Raw genomic sequence first — 25612 nt, 5'->3', positions numbered from 1 at the left:
ATCTTTCATTCTACCAAAGTGCAGCAAAACATTTTAATGCTTTTGTTTGGATTTGAATGGAGGGTTTCTCTTTAATACAGTTAGTTGAAAATGATGCAGTTGTATAAATACTTGTAAACATATAGAGCTCCCTCTCACAGGCACTGTATAGAGACTGTGCTTGTAGGAGATTGCTATAGCAAAATATGTTATGATTCAGTATTTGACAGGAATTTTACTGTGATCTTAGATGTGGAAATTAGGAATAAGCTCTTCCCAGTTGTCAATGTACAGCATATGGTGTAATAGTTCTGTAATGTGATGGACGACTGCATTCAGGTAGTTTGTGGTCATTTGGATCATGCTGATGTTCTTTCCCCAGCATGTTCGCATTGCCAGGCTTTCCACAGTATGTATTTAGGAGATGTGGTTGTTGGCATTAACCATTTCCTCCACACAAATGGTGTTTGTGACAGATGGAGGTATTTATCATGTAAGTACCTTTTTGTACATCAAAGTTGTAATCTTTAATTAACAGCTTCACCTGAATTACTATTAACTGATTCAGTTGTTAAAACTCCGTCTGTGCAGGGTGGAGTTTGCTGGACCCACACCTGCCATTGTTTTGTTCTCTCTGAAATGAGCCCTAACCAAATTCTGAATTGGCTGTACTGTAGTACTTTTGTCTGCTTTTATTTTTATTCCACTAAAATCTGGACTCACTGCCTTACAATACTGAGTTTTCTTTTTCCACAATATGACTTAAGTGAAATGCATGGGATCAAGCATTAAGTGAAATGTATGAGTTCAGACCAAAGTGAAAGCAGATTGGCAAAAGAACGTACTGGGGTAAATTGTCCCTGGTGTTGCCTATGTTTTTGCTCTTGATGTTGAGTAAAGCAAGTAGTAAAAATAAAAACAGCATGCAAGCAGAAGATTCTCAACACTAAACCCGTTACAATATTTTTGCTGCTGACTAAGACATCTCTATGGAAATGCAAATGCTATTTTACATGAAGGGATATTGTCACTAATTTCTGTTGGAGCACTGAAATTCTTTACAAATATATGCTTATTGTCTATGAGGACAAATTGCACGTGACTTCTGTGATGGCACACAAGATTAAGCAAAACGTTTGCAGGATTTGGGTGTCTTTACTTAAAATCTTGACATCTTCAAAATGAAGCACCTGACACTTCTGTAGTGCATGGGATGGACTGAAATAACCACACAAAGTCACAAAGCTGTAATAACAATATTGAAAATAAAATAAAGAGCAGCTTACTAGTTTTCCTCCATGCAACTTCCCATACTAATGAAAAGACTTTTAATTTGGAGTTTTCTGTGGCTTGACTGGCTTTATTTGCAATTTGTAGATCATACTAACACAGCTATAATACTATAAAAGTTGCTTATTATGCTTGTACTTTATACAAGACATTAGGCTGATTAGCATTTTACCCTAAAGCAAAAGGTATTTTTTTGCTAAATAGCAGGGGTTTGATCTGATTAAGAATGGAGAAATTAGTGCTGCTATCTTATAAAGAGTATAGAAAAACAATTGCTTTTTTTTTTGCAGACCACTTAAAACTGCAATTCAAGTTGGGGCCAGGATAGCTACTGAATTTTTGAGTTAAATTCAGACCACCTGTTTTTGCTCAACCTGGCAAAACTTGTAATGTTTGGGGCAATAACCTCAGTACGTACAATTAAGGATGAAGCAATAAATACAAGCATACTGAATGAGATCTATGATATCTGACTGTCTCATGGCAATGGAGAAGAAGAAATGCATACAGTACCATCATGGCAATGCTGGTAATATAGTGCTTTCCACAGTGTTTTGTGATCTTGCTCTAATTTCCCTGGAGAGGAAAGCCCACTGGAACAGATAGGTTTTTTACCTTTCCCTTATTCTACAAGGCTGAGCAGACACCGCAGAGGCTGACGGAGGGCAGCAAGTACATCCCACAGATGCGATCTGCGACACAGTGGCAAGAGGGTATGAGGGAGCTTTTGAATTTAGCAATCTGTTCTGAGGATAAGCAAAGGTCTCTTGTCTCTGCAGCTCCCAATCTGCTACCTCTCCCAAGCACAAGATCTGTTCCTGAATGAACCACGAGATTGCAGAGTCACGTATACATGTTTCTGAATAAGTCTTCGGGCTGCACTGAAGTGTTACCATACTCTTGACAAAATTACAGATGTTCCTTTAAACAGAGAGTTTGGTGTAATATATTTCTCCATTTTAGAAAATTAATATAATTTTCTGCTAAGCAGACTTAAAGTGGACCTGGGAGCTTGGCATACAGTGACACTATTATTTTGCTTCAGTGGAGCTACACCTGGGGTGATCTGGCCCATCAGATTTGCTTTCATGTAATTGGATTTATACTAATACATTTAAGAGAGAAGAAAAAAAAAGTTGAAATGAGAACAGAGAGGCAGGCAATTGTACTACGTTTTCCACCTGTGTTTTAATGGCTTCTTTGGAGGTGATACGCTATCAGTGCAAAAGGCACGATGGGTGACACTATCAAGGCTCTCAAGCACTGCTACGATGTCAGAGATATTGTGTTATACTGAACCTGTGAAACAGTTTGAAGTGTTGGTGCTTTGGTATTAGAAATTTTAGTCCTTAGCATCATTAAAGATCCTCTGGAGATCCTGCTGGGTGGATTTTTTTTTCTGCAAATCAAGTATTTTAACATACTAGCTGCTTACTTTTGGGGCAGTTTATGTTTGCACTGTCATCAGAGCACTGATAGAGTAGAATCTTCTTTTGTGTCATTATGCAACTCAAATATGTTTTAAGTATTGAGTGACACTGTCTCTCCATGCAGAGCATGCCTTCCTTCCTCCATGTTACTGTTAAATGAGTGCATGGCTGAGAGCAGAAGTCTACTAGGTGGGTGAATGAGCCTAATCAGATTGGGCTCTCAAACTGGGATTTGGGCATGAGCATCTCTCTCACTAATGTGTAGTGCAAAGACTACTTATATAGTTGACTTTTTTTCATTTGAAAAGCTATTGTACATTCATTTTCTGGTTGCAGTGTTGCAATCATCTTGTGAATTGATTGGACTGAATATTTATTTCCTCCTGCATTTCACTTCTAATTGTATCTTCTCTTGTGTTTTTATAAGTTGTGTTCTCTCCTTGATGACTTTGTATTCTTTTTTTCTATCTTATACCGTAATTTGGTTTAGAGACTAAAATATTATTAAACATGAATTATGCATTTAGCAGACTCTCAGCTACAGTGCGACTGTCGTGTTGTGAGCAGCAAACAATCTCATTTCCCGTACCACCCTCCCAGCTGCGCAACTGTCACTTTCTATTATGCTTGCCTTGAACAATTGAGTGTGCCTTCTAATGACAATAATTGCCTCAAAATTGTTTGTCATGTTTGGCTTGTTAGCAACAAACTACTAACTGTTGGTTACAATCAAGTTCTCTGCTATTATTCCATAATTACATAAGGGAATACTTTTAGCCAATAATAGCTCAGAAATGAGAACTATCTTTTCAAAAGTAATGCTAAAGTGCTTGCAGTCCATTCACTCTATTCACAGCCACTCTTTTTACATGACTAGTCTGGTGTTAAGTGAAGCCTACTCCTGTGTGAAAGGCTAGCCTCACTCCTATATACTTTTACATCTTCACAACAGGTCTACAGGTTGCAACAGCAGTAGACAGGCCCTCTGTCAATGGAAGTTTCACTTTGACAATATGACTGACCCACCAGGCTCTCTCTTCCTTATGTGGGTACTGAAGTGGGCCACTTTGCTGAAGAATACAACACCTTGTAACTAGGCCTAGCAGATTTTCGGAATATGTTGGTTTTGGTTTGATTTTCTTTTTTTCATATGTTACCATTTCTCAGGCTTTTCCCTTCCATTTCTCTGTAACTTCAAAATCAGTGAGGGGCATTCTGGCATAGGGATTTAATTTAGTTTTCCAGTACAGACATTTTATCCAGTTTATTCTTTTGCATGTACCAGTTGACGTTAGCAGTAGTTATGTTCATAGATGAATTTGATCAGCTTCCTTACAGTATAAATACATATTTCATTTATAGTTAGATTTAAAATATATTCTAGTCATTTATTTCATGTTTTATTACATTTAATATACAAAAATATAATTGAGCTTTTTTTTTTGTTTTAGTAAAAGGAGCATACTTTAAAGAAAATTAAATATAGCCATTAATTCCTTACTGTTTTATATTTTAATTAAGCAAGCTCGTAATATTTTATTTTTATCTGAACAGGAAATTCACTGGAGACACTGAGCTGTCTTGCAATTTTTTTTTAATACGGAAATTTCTTCAAAGTGTTTTCATTTGATATTTTTTTTCCCAATGAAAGTTTAAAATTAGAAGTGATTTGCTAACCAAATGCAAATGCTTCAACTGAAAGAGAGAGTAATAATTTTTTAGTACCATACAGTTTTATAATATTGAACACATAGTTATATAAGTTTACCTGAGATCTGAGGAGCAATGTTTTCAAATAATTGATTTAGTGTTGCCAAATAGTAACCATTTTATTTATTCTAAGGCAGGGAGACATACTATCTCTGGCACTTCTATACAATCGGATGGAAGAAATGTCTAATCTTTTTGGAATCTTTTGGTTAAGCTGAACTTCAGTGGTCTCCTCCAAGTATTCACAAACACTAATAGCCTGTGTTTATCATGAAAAAGACAGTGCAGATTGAAATGAGAAAGCAAAATACATGAACAATTAGACAACATCAAGACAGATTAAAATACAGGTTTTAAAAGCAGGTTCTTTTACTAGTTCATTTAGCATGTGGTGACCGGCTGGCAGCCTGCTGGGAGGCATGTGAGGCTCAAGCCCTCTGCTGCATACTAGCTGGGTCCTGGAGGAACACCCAGATAGGCAGACAGGCATTTTTAGCTACTCAGAGCCACTCAGGGAAGAATTTCCTGTATTCTAGTTCCAGTGCATATTGCCCCTTTCCTTATCAACGGAAAGAGCCCATCCACTTGACTCTTGCCCATTAGGTGTTGATAAACATTGAACAGATTCCCCTTCAGTCTTATCTTCTTTAGCTGAACAGTCCCAGGTCTCAGCCTTTCCTCGTAAGAAAGATGCTGCAGGCCTCTCATTTCTGTGACTTTCTCCTGGACTCTAGAAATTCCATGTCTTTCTTGGACTGAGGAGCCCAGAACTGGATACAGAACTTCAGGTATGACCTCACCAGTGCAGAGTAGAAGGGTGAGGATCACCTTCCTTGACCTGCATGCCATGCTCTTGTTAATGCACTCCAGGATCCCACTGGCCTTCCTGCAACAAGGGCACACTGCTGTTTCATGGCCAACCTGCTGTCCACCAGGATGCCCAGGTCTATCTCTGCAGAGTTCCCTTCCAATAGGTCAGCCCTAACCTGTACTGATGCATATTCCTCCCCAGGTGTAGCACTCTGCACTTGTTCTTGTTGAACCTTATGAGGTTCCTCTCCAGCCTGTCCAGGTCTTGCTGAACAGCAGCACAGCCTTCTGGTGTGTCAGCAGCTCCTCCCAGCTTTGTATTATCAGCAAACTTCCCTTCATCCAGGTTGCAGATGAAGATGATGAACAAGAACAGAGCCAGTATCAGTCCCTGGGGAACACTGCTATTTACAGGCAGAAAACAAATAATTGTTCTAGACTTGCATCTAGATCACAGTTCTCCAGCAGAAACATTGTCCTGAGATTGGTTTCTACTGCAGGTCATAAAGATATTTGCATCTCTGCATCTTAAATCCTTCCTCAGATTTTCATTTTCTTTTTTTTACAAGTTTTTACAAGGTCACTTTCTTGTGAATGGATGGAATCAGTTTAGTGCACGTCTGAGAGAGCACGTGACATCTACTGATGCCCCATGAATTTTCCTGAATGGGTTTGTTCCCTAAGCAGTAGGTAGAGTTATTTCTGATAAAAACTGTCCTAGATCCCTCCTATAAACAAGTGATTAAACTTGTGTAAAAGCAATAATTACTTCTGACTGCAAGGTGGAATTCAAAACTCTATTTTTAGCCTTTCATACTCTGAAACTTGGATTTCACATCACTAGAGACATGGGCATGGATATTTAAGTAAGATTGTAAACAAGGATAAATTATGCGGTTCATTAGCAGCTTTTCAATAAGACAAGAGTAACATGTACTTTGGGGTAATAATTGATTAGGAAATTTTGTTCTGTGCTTTGAGAAACACTGTGATAAATCCATGATATCAACAGACGTTTAAATTCTTAGTAGCAATAATTAGTATTACTGGTTTGATGGAAAAAGAAAATGAGAGATACAGAGTGGGAATAGTTATTTGTTTTTCTTTGCAAAGACTAAAGAGTGATGACATTTCAGTTACACATAGTCACTCTTCCATGAAGAACCAAAATATGAACCATGCTAAAATTTTAATGACTTAATTGGCAGAGACATACAGTGGTTTGTTACGTTGCAGTGTTTAAGTGTCTCTTGGGTGATGATTCTGAAGGCAGCTGAAGCTGCAGCCTATCAAAGAAAGGATGAAGAGACAGAACTACAAGATGTGAGAACTCTTGATGTGAATTTTCTGCAATAGGGAAGATAGGCCTTCTTCAAGAGTAGGTGATGCAAATAGTAAGAGCAGCCAGATGGTCTAGAGAGGCTGAAAGTAAATGTAAACAAGAAAGTGCAATCAAGTTTCTTTTACAACAGACTCCATGTATGTATATAAAGATTAATATGTATATGTATTATGTACATATGTGCATAGATGTACATATATGCACATATAGATTTATAAATCGATAAATAATATTTATAGGTCTATATGCGTCTTCTTCAGTAACTTGCATTTTTTTCTAAATGCTCCTCTATGCTACCTGTTCAAGAACCATATTTTCATGAAAAGTTCAACAGAATTTCAACTCTTACTGATCTGTCTTTAAAAATTATGTCCTGCACAATCGTGTCCAGAGGTCCAACTGCAGTTAAAACCTTACAAAAGTCAATGTGAGAAACTGTACAAAGGCCAGTGAAGACAGGGTTTCACCTTTTGCAATTTCCTAATAAGTTCCAAGCTTTAAAGAGTTACTGTGGATGCTGAAATTGCCAATGGTTCTTTAATTAAACCATCTGTGTAGTTTATGTAGAGTTGATAAGCTTTAGCTCAGTGAGTTAGCCAGCCTCTATCCGTGCTGCTGTGTCTTCCTTTCTTCTTTTGCTCCATTTTTGCAATTCTGTACTAGCTGTTATGTGTGCTGTCTAGCAACTGCATCTACTTAAATTCCTGGCTCAGACTATAATACTTGGTACATCTGTAATCACAGACTTGTAGTTGCACATATTGTTGTATCTGCTACAAATGGGTCCTATTAAAAGTGTGAATGTTGTAAAGCCTGATAGCAAGGACAAATATTTTTCTGTTCTCTGACTCTGCTACTCAGCAGTGTGTTTCCATTCATTTCCCATGAAAAAAAAAATTAGAACCTAAGACGATTGCTTACCCAAAGAAATGTGGAAATGGTGGTGGAAAAAGCATATAGTTTGGGTAGATTTTGAAAAATTTAGTTGAAAAGTTCTCCGTGCTGATTTTGAAAAGAAAATTCTGTGGTGATTTTTGAACTTAACTCTCTGTTGGCAATGTATAATATTGATTTCAATAGAAGCTTATTTAAATGAAGCTTTGCAAAGGAAAGGTTGGACAGTTATTTTTTTTTTGAGACATAATTCTTCACCAGCTAGGAAACCATGCATGCTCCTGGCCTTCCAGCCTTTTACAGGCAGTTCAGACACTGCTTTGGCCACACAGAAGAACACTGCTCTATTCAGAGGAGTTCCTGCTGCTTGGATGATTTACTTGGTGGGTAGTGGTAGACCTTTTAGTCTTTTCTGTTTCTTGCTTCACTTTCCAGCACCCTACCTGGTTTTGAGTAGTACAGTTGATATTCTGTAGAAGCAGTGCTGCTCAAACTAGGCTGGCTTTGATTTCTCTAGGGCTTCTGCTGTTTCTACGATCACCTGTGAGTAAAAGAGGATGCTGTGATATGACTTTGGAGGGGAGAACAACAGGGGTTTCCAAATCTGGCCCGTGGCCCACCAAACTAGTATTCTGTAATACAAATAAAGCTCATCACTTAGCTGAAGTAGATTGTAGGACATTGTGTGCAAAATGAGCTTGATAACACCTGAGGTGTATGCCATCTCAGCGAGCTTATGTTTACCTGTTCAACAGAAGTAACAGGAAGCATCTTTAGCTCTTCTCACAATATTCCAGTGGAATTTTGTGGGGAACAAACATCAAAAATAAATTTGGATGACTGTCTTATGTTGAAGTAGGTTTCATAGTGAAGCTTGTGTGAAACCTACATAATTGTGTATGAAACCCACAGGGAAACTCTTTCCATCCTTCAAAGTGCTATCCCAGTACAGGACAATGCCTATCTAGGGAGCTTCCTCTTGGATCTGTTTCTGGTGGTGCTTTGCAGGGCAAGTTAGAAATATCATGGAGAACACAAGGATGGTGTGCAGAAATGGCACTAGTGAGTAAATGATCTCCTGAGGTTTATCTAGGACAGTTCTTTAGGTTGTTTTGTTCTTAAGTGTGATTATGGGATATTTTGAGTTGAAAGGAACCCACAAGGAATCCGACTCTTGGCTCCACACAGGACCACCCAAAATTATCAGCTTAGGGCCATCCATAACCAGTGCCTTGGGAAGCCTGTTTCAGTGCCCAGTGATGATGGTGGTAATGAAGGCAAGGACTTATAAAATTTACAGCTCATAAGGCCTAAAAAAAGAAATGGTATTTCTGGCTCATTACAAGTGAAAGATTATTTGTTTATTTTTGCTTTTGTGGCTGTCCAAGTGGACAGCCGGTATCATAGCATTTTGAAAGTTCTTAACATTGAGACTGGGTTAAATAATTTAAAGCTGGTTGTTCTTGTCACAGGGAGATGATTAAGAAATACTTTCTTCCTCCTACCACTTTTCATTTATCCACCTTCATTTTCAAACACTGTTTTTTTCTGTCATGTAAACATCAAGACAGATAGAGAGAAATGGACTGGGGATTGAAAGACTTTTTTCAGTAGTGTCAGGATAAAGAACAGTTTTTTTCATAGCTTTCTGTAGTTATTTGTGAAAAACAGCAAGGTTTTTTTGTCTCCGAGGTGAGAGTTATGGAAGAAAAGAAATAGTTTTCATAACAATCCTTAGCACTCAATGTAGGAAATTTGAAGTATTTCTCCTCAGTACTGCACTTTTGGCTATTTGCCAACTATAAGTATGTAGTATCAAAGGAGAATTGTAGTAAAGGATGGGAACTGGTGATTGAAAGATCTGTACTTCAGTGAGAACAGATCAATATAGCTAATAAACTGATCAACAGCCAATAAGAAAGTAAGCTTTCTTTGTGCTGATTTCTGATTGGGATGCTAAGCATGAGAAGAGAAAGGCATTTTTATCAGCAAGCAGAAACAATTTTCCAAAGAGCTGTATAGAAGACAGAGAGAGAGGTGGTAGTGATTGGGCTGGCAGAGTCATAACTGGTAGTTAGACGTCTAACTCTCACAGAGGTAGAGGAAAGAGAGCACTTCTGCAATTTGTGCCTTTAAAAGTGCTGCTCCTGGTGAAGGTGTGCAGGTTCTCTTCTAGTTGTTCCATGAAGGAGCTATTTAAACAAGTATTGCCGGTGTGTGAAAGGAAAATGGCAATACAGGCAAATTTAGATGTCTTTCATCACATTCTCAGTGGGCCTACACTGCTGTAGTGCAAATGAGGTTCTGATCTTGTTTAAAAACAGCTATCATCTTCTGTCTTCAGTATTGACTTTGATGGTTGATAGTTGCCATTACATTTTCTAAGTATGAAAAATGTGGTCTTAACCTCCTTAATTATTCAGCACATTTTGTAAGTCCACTGTGCAGTGTCAATGAAGAAAACATGCTGAAGTCCACCTGCTGTTCCTTCTCATCTTCAAATGGTGGAGTAACCAAATAGATGTTTGTGACAAATGCTTGCTTGATTTCACTACAATAAAACCTGTTCTGGAATGCCAGCTAGTCTGTACCACAGCAGAAATGGCATGCCATATTATGTTGCCTAAATTCCAAAAGAGATGCTGTCACCTCTTCCACCCACCTTGTACGTGTGGAATATCTTTTCAAAGCAATCTGAGGGTGTTTGCCTGTGCATTTAAATTGAAAACCTGATTCAGTAGTTTTATCGTTCCAGGTAGTAATACTAACGGAAGTGTTTTCAACTTGAGGGTGTTTGGGAGAATATTACCATCTTTGTTAAATGTATGCTTCCATAAAACATTTTCCAATGACTCAGGGCATCATTAATCCAAAATGTTTAGAGCTATTAGCAGGGATAGCAAAGCCCAGAAAGGTTACTTTCCAATCTCCCTGGTTAAATCAGAAGGCCAATGGAGTTGAGGAAATAAAGCAAGGATGGGTCATAGACAGAAGAATAATGTCCATTGCCTTGAGCCACAGCAAAATCTATCATTTAGAACCTGGAGGTGTCAGAAATTGCCAGTAATGTGACTGAAGGTCAGAACATAGCTTGCAGAAATAAAGAATAAAACAAAACTAAAACAAATCTATAGTTAAGAAATAAAAACTATAACAAAAACTTTGCAACCAAATACTCTAAAGATACAGTTTTATAAATTGAGCTGCCAGTTTGAAGATGCTGGAATTTATTCATGCTGTAAGAAATATGCTGAGGAACTCTTTTGACAGAGTAAAGAAGAGGATGGACATTACTGTCATATTCCTCCCTTGAGAGTGAACAGAGGTGATCAATGTTCTTTGACATCTATAAGCTGTAATGAGAGGGAGCTACACAGTTTGTGGAAAAAAATTATACCTTAAGTTAAATCTGTATTACACTTCAATGAAATTTGACTGGCTTTTGGAAGGAGTGGAAGGGTTTTGGCCCTGCAAACTGCAGATAATTTGTATTATTGTTATTTTTTCCCTGGATGTTCTCAATAATTCAGCACTATCTCTCTCTCTCTCTCTCTCTCTCTCTCTCTCTCTCTCTGTATTTCTCTTCAACAAATCCACTCTTATGGTACTACTGAAGAGTAGCTTTTAGACTAAGCTAGAAATCTAGATGGTATTTTAAGATCCACCTACATCTTATGAGAAAGTCTTTACTACTCTGATTTAGATTCTGTAAACATACAAAATATGAGAATGGGTAGAATATATGGATTGACAAAGGTATCTGAAATAGGAGCCTTTTCTTTCTGCATGCTACAGCTCAGTTCATCCTGAAACATGACAGGCACTTTTAGTGACATGTTCACACAAGAAAGAAGAGGACAGCTGTGAAGATAGGTCAGAAACTTTCTCTGTGGTGAGAGCTCTGCTTGTTGTATGACATGATTACATTTATATTACATAAATACACTTACATATGGTACCTGTTAGATGCTGGTGTCTTTAAGGTAGGGCTGAGGTCTCACTTTTGCATTTTGGATCATGACCTATTTCTTACATCTATCTAGATCCTGTAAAAAAAAAAAAAAGCCTATGAGCACAAAACACCAGAGAGTTCCTTTGTTCTTTGCTTGAAGCACAAACACTGATAAACTCTTTGAAGTCCTGACTAAAAAAAGTACCAAATGTTTATGATATTTATGTTATGTAACTCAGGTCCCAGGTCTTTATTAGCTTATTTTGGAGTCTCATAGATTGCATATCCACATCTTTCACCCAAATGTGTTCTTTATAGTTGAAATGTACCAGTGCACCCTGTAATGCAATTAAGATTTTGGTAGCAGAATCAATAGATGGATAGTTTCACTGGTTATTCTGATTCCAGATCTTCAGTCTCTACCAGGTGCTACCTTGGGCTGAAGCCCACTCAGAGTCATTTGAGTACAGAATGCCTTAAACTTGTACCTCTTCACTACTGGCTTTCAAATGTGAGTTGCTGATTCTCTCCCTATTCTTATTCTTTTTCAGGACAAACTTGAAGAAATACATAAGAAAGTTCAAAATTAGTTTCTACTGACTTTGCAACTCTGTTATTAGCAGAGATTAAGATGTGATTATCCCACTCAGTGCTTGTCAGGCTACACCTGAAGTATTTAATTCTAGGCTCTGCTATTCAAAAAAGACACAGGCAGGGTCCAGAGAAAGACCACATAGATGGTCAAAGGGCTGGCAAACCTGCCCTGTGAGAAGGACTGAGGGAGCTGGGTCTTTGCAGCCTGGAAAAGGCTGAGGACATCACAGTTTTTCAGTACTTCTGTGTGTGAAGGAAGCTCTCTTTTCACAAGGAACCACAAGGACATAACCAGGGGAAAGAGATACAAGCTACATTAAGAGAGGTTTCATTTTGGTATGAAAAAACATTTTTTATAGTGAGAACAATCAGTTAATGGAACAGTCTTCCCAGAGATGTGGTGGAGTGCCCATCACTGGAGATTCTCAATATATGATTGAATAGGGGATTAGATAATCTCACCCACACTCCTCCCACCGAAGACTTCAGCTGATGATCTTTTGAGATCTCTTCCAGCCTAAGCTGTTATGTGATTCTATTGACGTTATGCTAAAGTAGATGCACTCTTGTGCTTCATGCCAATGAGCTCAGTTAAATGGAACTGCTCCCTTTTGTGCATCTTTCCACTGTTCTGTTTCCAAAGACACTGTAACCTGGAACTTTCAGAATGAGATGAGGGTTGTCCAAAGTTTGGCTCTCTCCAGCTTTTTGGCTCTGAAAAATCTTCAGAGCAGCAGAGTTAGGAACAGGAATTTTAACTGTTTGAATGAAGGTTTGTCTTGGAAGAGTGTGTCAAGAATCGTTTGAGCTGTAAGCTCATCTCGCTTGGAGATAGTATTTTTCATGGGTTTGGAAGATCTGGCTAATATACTGACGAAGGAAAATGTTACTTCAATAGCGTTTAAAGAATAATAAATGGTGCACTTCCAAGTTATGTTAAGATCCTAAAAAGTGTTCAATAGAAGAACTAAGATACTTCTTAAGAGTTTCCAATTTGTAGCTGTGTTTACATCTTAGGACTGCAAAGAATTCTTGTAGATAAATTAACCAAATAATGTGGGCTCTTTCTGTGTAAAGTAAAAAATATGCATCACTGTTTTAGCATGGCTTAATCAGCTTTGCAACGGCATGTTTTCACTGCTGGCACACAGCAAGCAGTTTTTGCAGAGTAAAATTGCTTCCAGTGTTATCCAGGTTGCTCAGCCAAACTTACCATTAACTAGTTTGGCAACACCCTCAGGCAAAGAGTTGATTTGATAATAAACAACCATCATCTTATCTGAACGGATAACTATTAGACACTGACTGCCAATGGATCATATGCTGAACCCTTTGGAAGTATGACTGCCTAGCTGCAAATATTTTAAACGCTCTCTTTTTGAACCACTCAGCCTACAATAATCAGTCAAAAATAGCTTCAATGGATGTGTATTGGAAGTTCTTCTTCAAGCCAGGGACTTGACTGTGGGGCACACACATTTTACATCATTGTGCTTCCCAGTGTGTGCTCAGACCTCTCTGGACATTTGGACATTTCCACATTTGCTTCATTAAAACAATCTGTCTTTGGTCGTGGAGGTCTTAAATTCTTTTGTAAAATCCTGTGTTGTGGTGCACACAAAGATATGTAATGCTTTGTATAGATGTTTTCTAGCTACCAATTATGTTGTAAATTGGTATTTTCTAAATACGTGGTGCAGAATTATGTTTTTCTGATCACTACAGAGTCCATCCAAAGGCATGGATTTCACTTATAGGTGAAACAGGACTGTTTTTTAAGCAAAAATTTACTTTTCTGATTGTGCATATGATTAACCAGTTATTCACCAGCATATGAAGGAGAACCCACTACAAATCTGTTGAACCCAACTGTTTTTACTTAGCAGAATTGTTTTGAATTAGTGTTTTTTTAAATATAAGACAATGTTAAGAAAACAAAATTGTATCTATTCTCAATCTGAAATAATCTGGAAGTAGTGTGGAGATCAACTAAAGCAAAGTCTCTTAAATGGGCACTGAGGTGATGAAAGTTTAAATTTCATACTGCTTTCTGACTAATGCTGCAAGATGCCAAGTGTATCTGCTTTGGAAATAAAATCCTTCTGGATTCCCAGAGAGCAGAATATATTTAATGCCACCTACACAATCAGTGAAGTGTTTGTTAGGCCTAGATATCATAAAAGACTTTTAACTCATTACATGACAAGACCAAGATAGTGAGCTGTCATATAGGCAGACTAAATAAGCAAAATATTGAATTCTGAGTTTTGAGAGTCCCACATGCAGGCACCAAATCCGTTGAAATTGCATTAAGTTAATGAAGCCTGATTTTTCAAAGGTCATCAAGACCTGTCATTTATTAGTTTCTTTACTAAATCACTGCAAGGGATCCTATGTATTTTACACTTGTTTATAGGCACTGAAGTGTGACAATTATGCCATAATAAATGAAGGGCAGTTAAAATGGATATTTTACCAAATACCAATTATCTGACTCACCCATCTGTGCTATAGCACATTTTCCTGTCCCACAGTTACTGATCCAGCCTGGGACCTGACCCAAGGCCTCTGAAGACAACTCTGACTTGCGGGTCTGGGTTTCTTCCCACCAGAGAGCAAACTGAGAAGGGACAGTGTGTGTGCGACACACACAGTGTGTGTGTGACAGACATGTGCCCAGACTGGGGAGAAGGAAAACAGTTTTCTGTCTCTTTTGAGACTCCACCTATAAATACCTCTTTCAGAGCACTTGGCAAATATTTTTAAGTTAATCTCAGGAAATTTTAAAACATCTGCTTCTGACTCAGGGGTGGGTTTTGGTGACTAGATTTGAAAAGGTGTTTAGCTGTGTAATTTTAAATTAATTGTTAAATTACCTATTAAATTATTAAATTAATCATTAAAACCAGAACTGGGCCTCTAAATATGTACTGAATAATACTGAATCAGTTGTGAATTAAGATGCTTGTTATTTTTTTTCTTCTATTTTAATAATATTTTATCATGGTTTTGCTAGTTAGATTTTTTTGTATTAATTTTTGAAGAAAATATTAAAAAAAAGTCATGTAATCACCAATTACTGTAATAGCCACTAGAGGTCTACTGATATCAAAATTCTGCCAACATCAATTATTTCTGCAAGTATTAAAAATGCTTCATCCAGAAGAAAATGCTCCTCATTAAGCATTAGTTGTTTGCTTTGTGAGGTGCATAATTTAATTCTCAGAATATTTAACCTCTTAGTATTGTTTTTAGTAGAGCACTATTTTGCTGAAGTAGGGAAGAATTCTAATGTAAAATCTACAGCTGAAAGGAAAAGTGACTAAAACTCTTCCCAAGTATGTTCACCAAGTAAGTATATTATAATGTAATTCACTGGACAAAATACTTTTTAGTGGTTAACCTTACAGCAAACAATGATTTAATGAAATTGCCCTACAATTAATGGCTTTTTATGGCCTTTTTGGATTCCATCTGCCTTTGAGGATTTCTATCTCTCTAAAAAGTAAAACAATCTTCAATCCCTCTTTTAAATGGTCTTACTATGTTACTTTTTAAATTTCTAACAAGAAGTGGGAATTAGATTACTGTATTTCCTGTAGGCCAAGTTATTCATCACAAGAACAGGAAGGTATTTGTTGGAACAAAAAGGCTGTTATATATTACGTTAATGACTTTTCTCCAGAGACTTCCCAGCAGTCAGGTGACAAATACTGCTTCTATGTCAGAGCAAAATCAAAACAACAACAAAATATATTAAGTCGTAGTTATCCGTGATTCATGAGCTCCTTACCTAGGGTTTGTAGGGAATTGGTCCAGGCTGTGAAATGATACATGAGACCTGAATAATGTATAGAATTAAACATGATTTCTCTATTCCTGTTCATCAAAATGATTTTATATCCTCTTTGTTGTGGACTAATCCAATCACAAAACAGCAGCCTGCATGCCTCAACTTGTTAATACACAGATAACATACCTCATTTTTGTCCCTCACTGAAGGATGAGGGTTATGACTGTGTAGTGACTTCAGTTAACTGTCTGGTGAAAGGCAGGTGGCTGGTAGCTGAAGAAAAGGAAGAGCCTATAAAATCTGCTTTTTCTCAGACTTAATATAATAGAAAAAAATCAGATGGCCAAGTCTGTCCATCAGTTTTAATGAAGGTATCCACACATTCCTCATACTCTGCGTTCTTGATGTAAGAACTGGATGGAGCAAAAGAGATATGGCATGTTAGGACAAAGAGAACATTCTCCTGCCATTATCTGTTCTTATCATTATTGTCTGTGCACCACCTCCTGTCTCAGCTTGAAGCCTTGGTTGAATAAAAGCAATAGATTATTATTTTTACTGCATTATTATTATTATTGCTATTATTATTTCTGTTTCCATAGTCTTTAGGCATTTTTCTGGTGCTAAATTCCCCATACAGAAATTGTGATGATCAACAACCCTGAGTTGTTCTTTGAATACTGTACAACAGGCCAAATAGTTGGACTGTCCAGTTTTCCCTCCAAGCATTCCATCCCATACTTGAGAGGAATGAGTGCTGAAAACAATTAGTGTGAGGGAGAGAAAAAGTACCAGATATGTCACGAGAAGGGACCATTATGTTTTTCATATTTAAATAAGAGAAGATGTAAATTATATGTGTCTAATGGGGCATTGCTTCTAGAGTCTCAATGTAGCAAAACTAATGGAAACAATTTTCTTTTTAACTCTAAAATACAGTGTTTAAATGGACTTATATGGCAGAATTGATGGAGCTAGCAAGGCATTTTTTTCCAGATGTTTGAATTCCTGGCTATACTTGCTCCAGAACTGTTCATTCACCTTTCCGAATCTTCATGTCTGTTGCTGTTGTTGCTTCTGCAAGTAACAAGTTTGAGGGAAAGAAAGAAAGGGCAAATTATTTTTCCTTCCCTTGGGTAAAATGTGGCAAGTTCCCACTCTCTGCTTTCTTTTCCCTATGAGGAGGGGATGAGAAATCAAGTGACGGTTTATTAATACTAGCTATGCTCACCCCTGTCTCAGGCAGGAACCTCAGCCAGAAATACGTTTCAAGCATTAGGAGTAAATGAGAAGGATATTGTTCACTGCAAGATTGCCAGCCATTCCTCAAACTCAAAGATACAGCCAACAGATTTGACTGAATTCACAATGAAAGCATCCTGAGGACTTTAAAAGCTTTTTTCACTTTCATATTTTGTTTCAATTCTCCAGAGAATATGGTTGGCTTTAAGAGAGCATTATGCAGAAATGCTTATTCAAGCAAGACCCAAGGAAACACCTAAATGAAATGCAAAAATCCATTTTGGTAAACAAAGTATTGTTATAAGAATGTAAGTGTATGTACATACATACGTATAATTTTGGAACAATTTGGAGAATATGGGACTTCCCATTTGGGGACCTCATACCAGGAGAGTGAAAGTTATGGATAAATAACAATTTCTGGAGTTCTTTTCACATTTTGTGTGAGAACATAAATGTTGACAACTTAAAATATTTAAATATTGTATTCATATTAAATGATTTAATTAAATATCGTAGACTCAATGAACTGCATATAGATAACATAAAGGAGAAAGCCATCTATGGTGCTGGTTTTATTAACTGAATCATTGTACTGTGTATTTTACTTAGGGAAAGGAGGTTATGAATAGAAAGCCCTCAGGCCTGTGACTTAGAGACAGGACTTGGGTTTGTGTGTGGCAAGTTGGGAGAAAGCAAACCTGGGAAAGGGTTTCCCCCAGGCACTGAGTGCTATACATATAAATATGTATGGCTTTCATACATTTCATAGATTCAGTGGCTGGAATGGATGCCTGTATTTGAAGCCTTTAATTCCTACGACAACCTAATGGCAGTGGCTATCTGCTTGTCCTGAATGAATGTCCTGCCTGATGTTGTTTGTGTTGTGCTTCAGGATGCTGTGAGGTTGCAAGTGAGGTTGTCTGAGTCTGATTGCCTTCCCCTTGGGAAGCTCAGGAAGAGATGTACTGAATCTCCCATAAGGTTATCCTTATAAACTGTTTTCTACTTAAATAAATGCTGTCTCCTGGGAACTTTTAGAACAGTAATCATTGTATAACTGCCATTCTGTTTTCTTACAGTGAAAAATCTGAAAACCTTAACTATAGCGCCTTTAATATGAAAGCACTGTTAAGATGCATCCCCTTTTGATCCTTTATAATTTACTGACTGAACAGCATTGGCTTCCTACCTGTTTCTCTCTTTAACTTAAGCTGTATATACCTCATATTTTTTGAGACTGACCTGCCTTAGGAAGTTTTGTTGTCCTTATAATATGAAAGCTGAGGTCATTTGTGGCATGTTTTCTGTTTTTTTCTTAGTGGTACCTATTAAAGTGGTGTCCTGGTTTTAGCTGGGCTAGAGTTTAATTTCCTTCATAACAGCTGGTGTGATGCTATGTTTTGGGTTTGGGAGAAAAATAATGTTGATAACTCACTGATGTTTTAGCTGTTGATGAGCAGTGCTGAGTAGGGCCAAGGACATTTCAGTTTTTCAGCTTCTTATACTATCCTGACAGTGAGGAGCTGGGGCTGGAAGGGGATGGAACCAGATCTGACCTTAACTGGCCAAAGGGATATTCCATACCAGATAACTCTGACATCATGTGGAAAAAAAAAAAAAACAAAAAACACCACAGTAAAACTAAGGGGAGCTGGCTGAGGAAGAAGCCACTCCCAGGGGACTAGCTGTGTATCAGGAGGTACTAAGCAATTGCATTGTGCATCATATATTTTGTATAAACGCACACACATATTTATATATAATTTTAATTACTGTTATTTTTCCCTTCCTTTTCTGCCTTAGTAAACAGTTTTTATCTCAACAAGACTTCTACTTCTTTGTTTCCTTTGATTATCTTCCTCAGTTCACTGGTGTTAACCATGACAAAAAGGGGAGGAAGGTGGTTAAGGCAAGCTACTGTATTCCTGCATGATATATCTTAGCTGGGGAGACATATGTGTATCTTAAAAGCCTGTTCTGTAAGTCCAGTCCATCAGACCCACTGATGTGAGCATTACAGTTTGTATGTGCATAGTAAGTGGGATACATCCTGAATACACCAGATTTATTGTTAATGCACCAAACATTTGCAGTAAGTTCAGTGTACTCTGGAATCACTCAGCTTTTTGCACACTGCTGAAAAACTGAGATATGTATGCATATCTATTGCATATGTATGCAATTATGCTAGAAAGCATGAAAAGGATTTATTTTTTCTTAATCTGGGTGCAGAGAGGTCTTCACTACACTTTGTACACATTTTGAATTACTCCTTCTAAGTATGTAGGGTTTGTTATTTAGACAATGCTTGGTTTCCAACAGCCTGGCAATCCAATAAGAAAAATCCAGACAAGTGTCCAAGAATTTTTTGGTTTTGTACAAGCAAAACTCTTCTGGAGAAGAATCTTTATAAAAAGCCCTTGTGTTTGATAGTTTATGGATGAATAGTGGATTTGAATCTCTTTTGTACGTAAACCAATCACACTTTTAAGTACTTACAAAAGAATATTAGCTACTAAGAAGTAGCAAGGACTTTTAGTAACTCTACTTAGACACTTTAAAAATGTTTCATGTAGAATTCTTTTCATATTATGTTTCTTGTGCTTCCTTGAACTTTACTGTATTGCTGCACCTTGAAAACTGATGTTAGAGAACAAAAACAAGATGATCTGGACTTAGAAGAGACACAATGAGGAACGACTAGAATGCAAGGCAATGTGGAATGAAGAGACATTAAATAAACTCTTGGATTCTTCTGATCGGAAAAAAGGAGGTCTGAAAAGTGGTATGACAAGGATCTGTAGAATTTTAAGTGTCGCATGGTATTCTTCCACACTTTCTCATACTGTCAAAAATGGCAACGTTTCATAAGAAGACCAGGCAGTGAGATCATAAGATTCAAAAGATGTCTTTGGACATAGGACATTAACAAGTTGTGATATTTGTTGTCACAGAATGTTTCAGAAGGCAAAAATATGAACAATTCAAAAGTGGAGTAAACATGGTTTTTAAGCATAGAACCACTGGTGGCTATTCGATGTAGCTTTCGAAAACTTTACTCGGAGTAGATTCTGAAGTATTGATTGCTGGAAGCTTCAAGGATGTACTAGCATAAGGGTTATCATATATTTTACTGTTTATGTGGTTGTTTTCTCAACATCTTTCAGCACTGCATGGAAGATAAGTTTCTAATGCAGGTGATGGAGGAGCCAATGAGGAGAGGTGTGCTGCTTGAGCTTGCTCTTACAAACAAGGAAGGACTGAATGGGAAGGTGAAGGCTTGGAGAAGTCTTAAATGTAGCGACCATGAAATAATGGAGTCCAGGATCTTATATGGAAGAAACAAAGAAATAAGAAGGATTGCAACCCTAGACTTCAAGAGAGCCAACTTTGACCTCTTCAAGGACCTGCCTGGAAATATCCCGTGGATTAGAGCGGTGGTTGACATTCAAGCACAACATCTTCTAAATTCAAAATCAGTGCATCACTAAGAGTAAGAAATCAGGCAAAGGTGGCAGTAGATCCATCTGGACAAGCAAGGACTTCATGGATAAACTAAAATGGAAGAAAAAAAGTCTACGGAACACGGAAAAGGGGACTGGGCATCTGGGAGGAATATGGGAACACTGTCAGGACATGCAGGGATGCAACAAGAAGGCGAAGGCACACTTGGAATTAAATCTGTGAGGAGGTCAGTTACAACCAGAAAAGCTTCTTTAAGTATGTCAGTAGCAAAAGGAAGACAAGAAAAAATGTGGGTTTGCTGTTGAATGAGTGCCCTGGTAATGGAGGACACTGAGAAGGCAAAGTTGCTGAATGTCTTCTTCATACTTTATCATTAACATTGCCCCTTGGGAATCTCAGAACGGTGAGTAAGAGAGAGACTCTGGGGAAAGGAAGACTCCTCCTCGGTCAAGGAGAATCTGGTCATAAATGATCTTGGTATACACAGTGCACACAAATGGGGCCCTATGGGATACACTCACAAGTAGTAAGGGAACTGATGGAAGGGACTGCCAAACCACTCTTCATTGTCTTTGAAGCGTCTGGAAGAATGGCAGATGAGTGGAGAAAAGCCAGTGTCACTCCAGTCTTCAAAAAGGGGAGGAAGGACGACCTACAGAGAAGCAACAGGCCAGTCACCCTCACCTCTGTCCCTGGGCATGTGATCAAAAAACTTACTCTGGATGTCATCTCCAGGAAGGGGAAGAGAAGGTTAGCAGGAGCAGTCAACATGGACTGCTGACTACTACAACCAAGGGTGTAGAGTGTTCGTGCTTTATTAATCTAGTAGCCTTTTATGATGTAATGATTGGCCAGGTAGTTGAGGGGAGAGCAGTGGATGTTGTGTACCTTGACTTTAGTAAGGCTTTTGACACTGTTTTCAAAAACATCTTCATAGGTAAGCTTAAGAAATGTGGGGTTGATGAGTGGACAGTGAGGTGAATTGAGAACTGGCTGACTGTCAGAACTCAGAGGATTGTTGATCAGTGGTGCAGAGTCTAATTGGAGGCTTTTTAGCTAGCAGTATTTCTCAGAGGTCAGTACTGGGACTGATCTTGTTCAACATCTTCAGTGACCTGGATGAAGCGATAGAATACATTGTCAGCAAGTTTGCTGATTATATGTAGCTGGGAAGAGTCTGGGAAGACACACCAGAAGGCTGTGCTGCATTCAGCAAGACCTGGACAGGACAATTGGACAGACCAGTTGGACGAAGAAGAGCCTCATGAGGTTCAACAAGAGCAAGAGTTGAGTCCTACACTGGGGGAGGAATAACTGCATGCACTAGTACAGGTTAGGGGATGAAGACTGCTGGAGAAGAGAAGAGATCTGTGGAGAAGGACCTAAGAGTCCTGGTAGACAACAGGTTGGCCATGAGCCAGCAGTGTGCCCTTGTGGCCAGTGGGATTCTAGGGTGCATATAACAAGAACATGGTTTGAAGATCAAGGGAGGTTATCCTCCCTCTCTGCTGTGCTCTGGAGATACTGCTTTTAGAATACTGCGTCCAGTTTTGAGCTCTCCAGTTAGAAGAAGACAGGGATTTCCTAGACAGAGTCCACTGGAGAACCACAGAGATGGTAAAGTACCTGGAGCATCTCCTGTACAAAGAAAGACTGAGAGACTTGGGACTGTTCAGCTGTAGAAGAGAAAACTGAGAGGGATTCTGATCAATGTTTATAAATGTCTGAAGGGCAGAAATCAAGTGGGTGGGTCCAGGCACTTTTTAGCGGTGCCCAGCAGTAGGACAAGGGGCAATGTGCACTAACTGGAATGCAGGAAGTTCTATCTGAACACAGGGAAAAACTTCTGTACTGTGAGCGTGACAGAGCACTGAACAGGCTGCCTGGAGAGGCTGTAGTGGCTCCTCCTCTGGAGATGTTCAAAACTCACCTGGATGCTTTTCTGTATAATCTACTGTAGGGAACCTGGTTTAGCAGGCTGTTGATCTCTAGGTTCTTTCCAACCCCTATGATTCTGTGATTCTGTGATTCTCTGATCTGCTTTGAATTGGGATACTTAGCAAAATGAATCCTTGCTTGATCCATTGTGATTATTTGTGCTCGCTTTTAGACGTCCAGATATCACCTGTTTGTCAAATCCTTGATAGGACACACTATGTAGCATCATGCAAACAAAGTCCTACAGTTAAAGGTGGTAAGAGGATTTACTTCCACTAACAGAGTAGCAGAGGAGGAATGTGTAGCAAAACAGGAAGACAAGGCAGTGCTCAGTACATGCTGTATTATGAGCCTGCTGTTTGACTTTCAGCATCCATTATGCTAATTATCATAATAAACCATCATAAAAGCTGAGTCTTACCTGAATCTCTGTTTTACCTACCCCTTTTGCCTAATATAGAATTCTTCACCTGATTGTTTTGTAGAAATATGTTCATTTCAACCACCCTCAGGCGTTCAGTTTGTTACTGCTTACAACTTGTTTTATTTTAAAAAATAGAGCATATAGTATTAGATGCAGAAGTGGTCAGTAAAAAAACCAGCCAAACCAACTAGATCAGACAGAAAGAAGTGAAGCACCACTACAAAATTGCCCTTTTTGGGATGTTAGGAGAAAATGACTAAGCAGCAAAAACACTGGAAGTAACCAGTGTGCACACTGTCCTCTGATGCAGAGGAAGGGATGCAGAAATAAGATCCAGCAGATTTGCATATGTTTCCCAGTCATCTCTGCCCTGGTAAGTCATTTTATTTCCCTTTGTTTTTTTTTTGCTGCCTGGAGAACGAAGGTGGTATTATTGCTTGAAATCCATCCATTTTCTGTCTTGCTTGATTCAGCAGTAGGCTCTGGGCTAGGGACTTCTGACTCTGTATATGTACAAAGCCTGCCTTAGCAATGACTTGACAGCAGCTGGGGCATGTAAACACTAGTGCACTTACACAGGCACTTATACTAAGCAGAAATGCTTCAACCAACCAACCAAACTAACAAAAGAAAAGCTACTTGAGCACAGAGAAATAGGAAGAGGGAAGTTCTTGGCTCTTCACTTGTGCCCTTTTTTCTTCATTCCTCTCTTATACTCTGCTGACACATTCTCTCTTTTCCTTAACCTTTCTCAGCTGGCAACAAGGTGGCTTTAAAACAAAAGCTTCATTCTCTTTGATGGTGTGCTTTAAAAGGAAAAGAAAACTGTGAGGGAACCACTGCCTGAACTCAGTGTGCCTTCCAGAATGTGCATGGATGTTCCCAAGCTGTGTGATGGCTGCTCTGTGGTCCCACCGGCCTGGTCACCTGTGTCACCCTCATGTGCCTCCCCTGTGCTGCAAGGAGTGATGCACTCAGACATGCCTTGGAGGCAGAGCTTGAGGGAGACACAGGTGTTCTCAGCAGTTTTGCCAGACATTTCTACTGCAACCTCAAACACTTGTGCCAGCTTTGCAAAAGCAAACCAAGAGCACACATCCATCCTTCCACCACTGAACCAGTACCCTCTAGTACATTCTGTCTCTGAGCATCCATGGCCTTTTAGTGATCTGGTTTCAGAAAATGAGGAAAAGAATTGAAAAAAAAATAATAAAAGAGACTTGGTTCTTTCAGTGAAAATCTTTTCCAATTTTAAGACATGGTAAAATGTTGCCATCCTTATTTTGATGTATTAAAACCTGAGTGTTGGTGGTTAACAGTCTTTGTGAATCATGTTTCCTTGGGGGAGATGGGGAAGTGATGCACAGATAGGAGCTAACAATATCCCACACGTCTCACCACTTCTCTGTGTGGTTGGGCTGGGCTAGGCTGCTACTAAGACTAGCCATCAAAGGTAACCTCACTCATTTTGACTCAGTAAGGGAAATATTAGGCTTGCAATATTTCTGTCAGGGCCGCCAGCCAGTGTACGGAGGACTAGGAAAGAAGTGGCACTTGAATTCCTCAAGATATGGCTATCTCACCCTATCATGCAATTGGTATAACTTTGCACATTTTTCATTTCTTAAATTAGAAAGTCACAGTACTGTTAAAGTCACCCATTGGAGCAGAGTTATGCAGAACCCACATAAGCCTCTGCAGACAACTGGGATTCCAGGCCCCTAATCCTGGCCATGCACTTCTCATTGAAATCAGTTTTGCACCATGGGAGCCCAAGATTTCTTTTGTCAGTGCTCAGGTTTTGAGCAGTTGTTTCCTTGTTTGTCCAAGTGTCCCATCTCAGGCTGTAAATCTCAGTCCACTATCCTTTATAGTGAATGTCATAGCATCTCCTGCTCTGTGCTTTAAATGCGCTCAGAGCTTTGATGCTCCTCTACAATGCTCCTCTTAGTTAAGTTTTATGGTTCCATATCCATTCTGTCCCTGTTAGATGTTCCTCAACTTTAATGTCTATTTATGAAAATTAGATTGCAGATGAATAAGCAGCTGAGGTTATGACCCAGGTAATGTTCTCATGTCTGAACTTTTGTTTATTTATTTTTCTTATCTGCAGTACATAAATGATTTACTACAGGATTGGTGTCCTTTGAATAACTTCTTTATTTAATTATTTGAGTCTAATGCCAGGTGAGATGAATCATGCTTTTGTGATTCCTGTCTGAGATTTTTACTCTGGAAAACACTCCTACCAGACCCAAAGAATTGATCTTTATACACCTACCAGTGAAGCCAGAAATGGCTGGCACTACTTTCTTGTCACTTTTTATAGCTATGGACTGAAAAACATACATTCCTTCACTTTTAGTTTTGGTACTCTTGGTCTTACATCAAATATTCATCCATAGATATTAAGAAATAAAGAGCTCAAATGTTGCTGGACCATTAATGTGGTGCTGCTTTTCTTCTTGTTCCCTCATCTTGATTCTTCTATGTGTCTGTTGTAATTAACAGCTCCTGGAGAAATATTGGGAGACAATATGGTATATGTAAAAATTGTAATTTTCTGTGATATTTAAGATAGAAATTCCTTTAAATATTTTCTCCAGCTCTGAATTCATAAAGCTATTCAAAGAGCAGTAAATATAACTTATCGCCTGGCAAAATAGGGAAATAAGCATTTTTTTTTTGGTCTTTCAGAGTTGTTTATAGAACTTTCAGTCGTCTCAATATGTTGTTGGTTATTACT

The 25612-nt window shown here is 38.5% G+C and overlaps 1 protein-coding gene across 4 annotated transcripts in view; it reads left to right on the top strand.

Annotated features, from left to right (window-relative positions):
- Nucleotides 1-25612, top strand: part of NOL4 (nucleolar protein 4) — a 186128-nt gene that overhangs the window by 53203 nt on the left and 107313 nt on the right. The gene's annotated exons all lie outside the window — the stretch shown is intronic.

The sequence above is a fragment of the Lagopus leucura genome, unplaced genomic scaffold (assembly GCF_019238085.1).
Source record: "Lagopus leucura isolate 7727_CA_CO unplaced genomic scaffold, USGS_WTPT01 Super-Scaffold_100002, whole genome shotgun sequence".
NCBI classification, from domain to species: domain Eukaryota; kingdom Metazoa; phylum Chordata; class Aves; order Galliformes; family Phasianidae; genus Lagopus; species Lagopus leucura.
The sequence above is the reverse complement of the archived record's forward strand: the minus strand, read 5'-3'. Positions and strand labels throughout refer to the sequence as shown.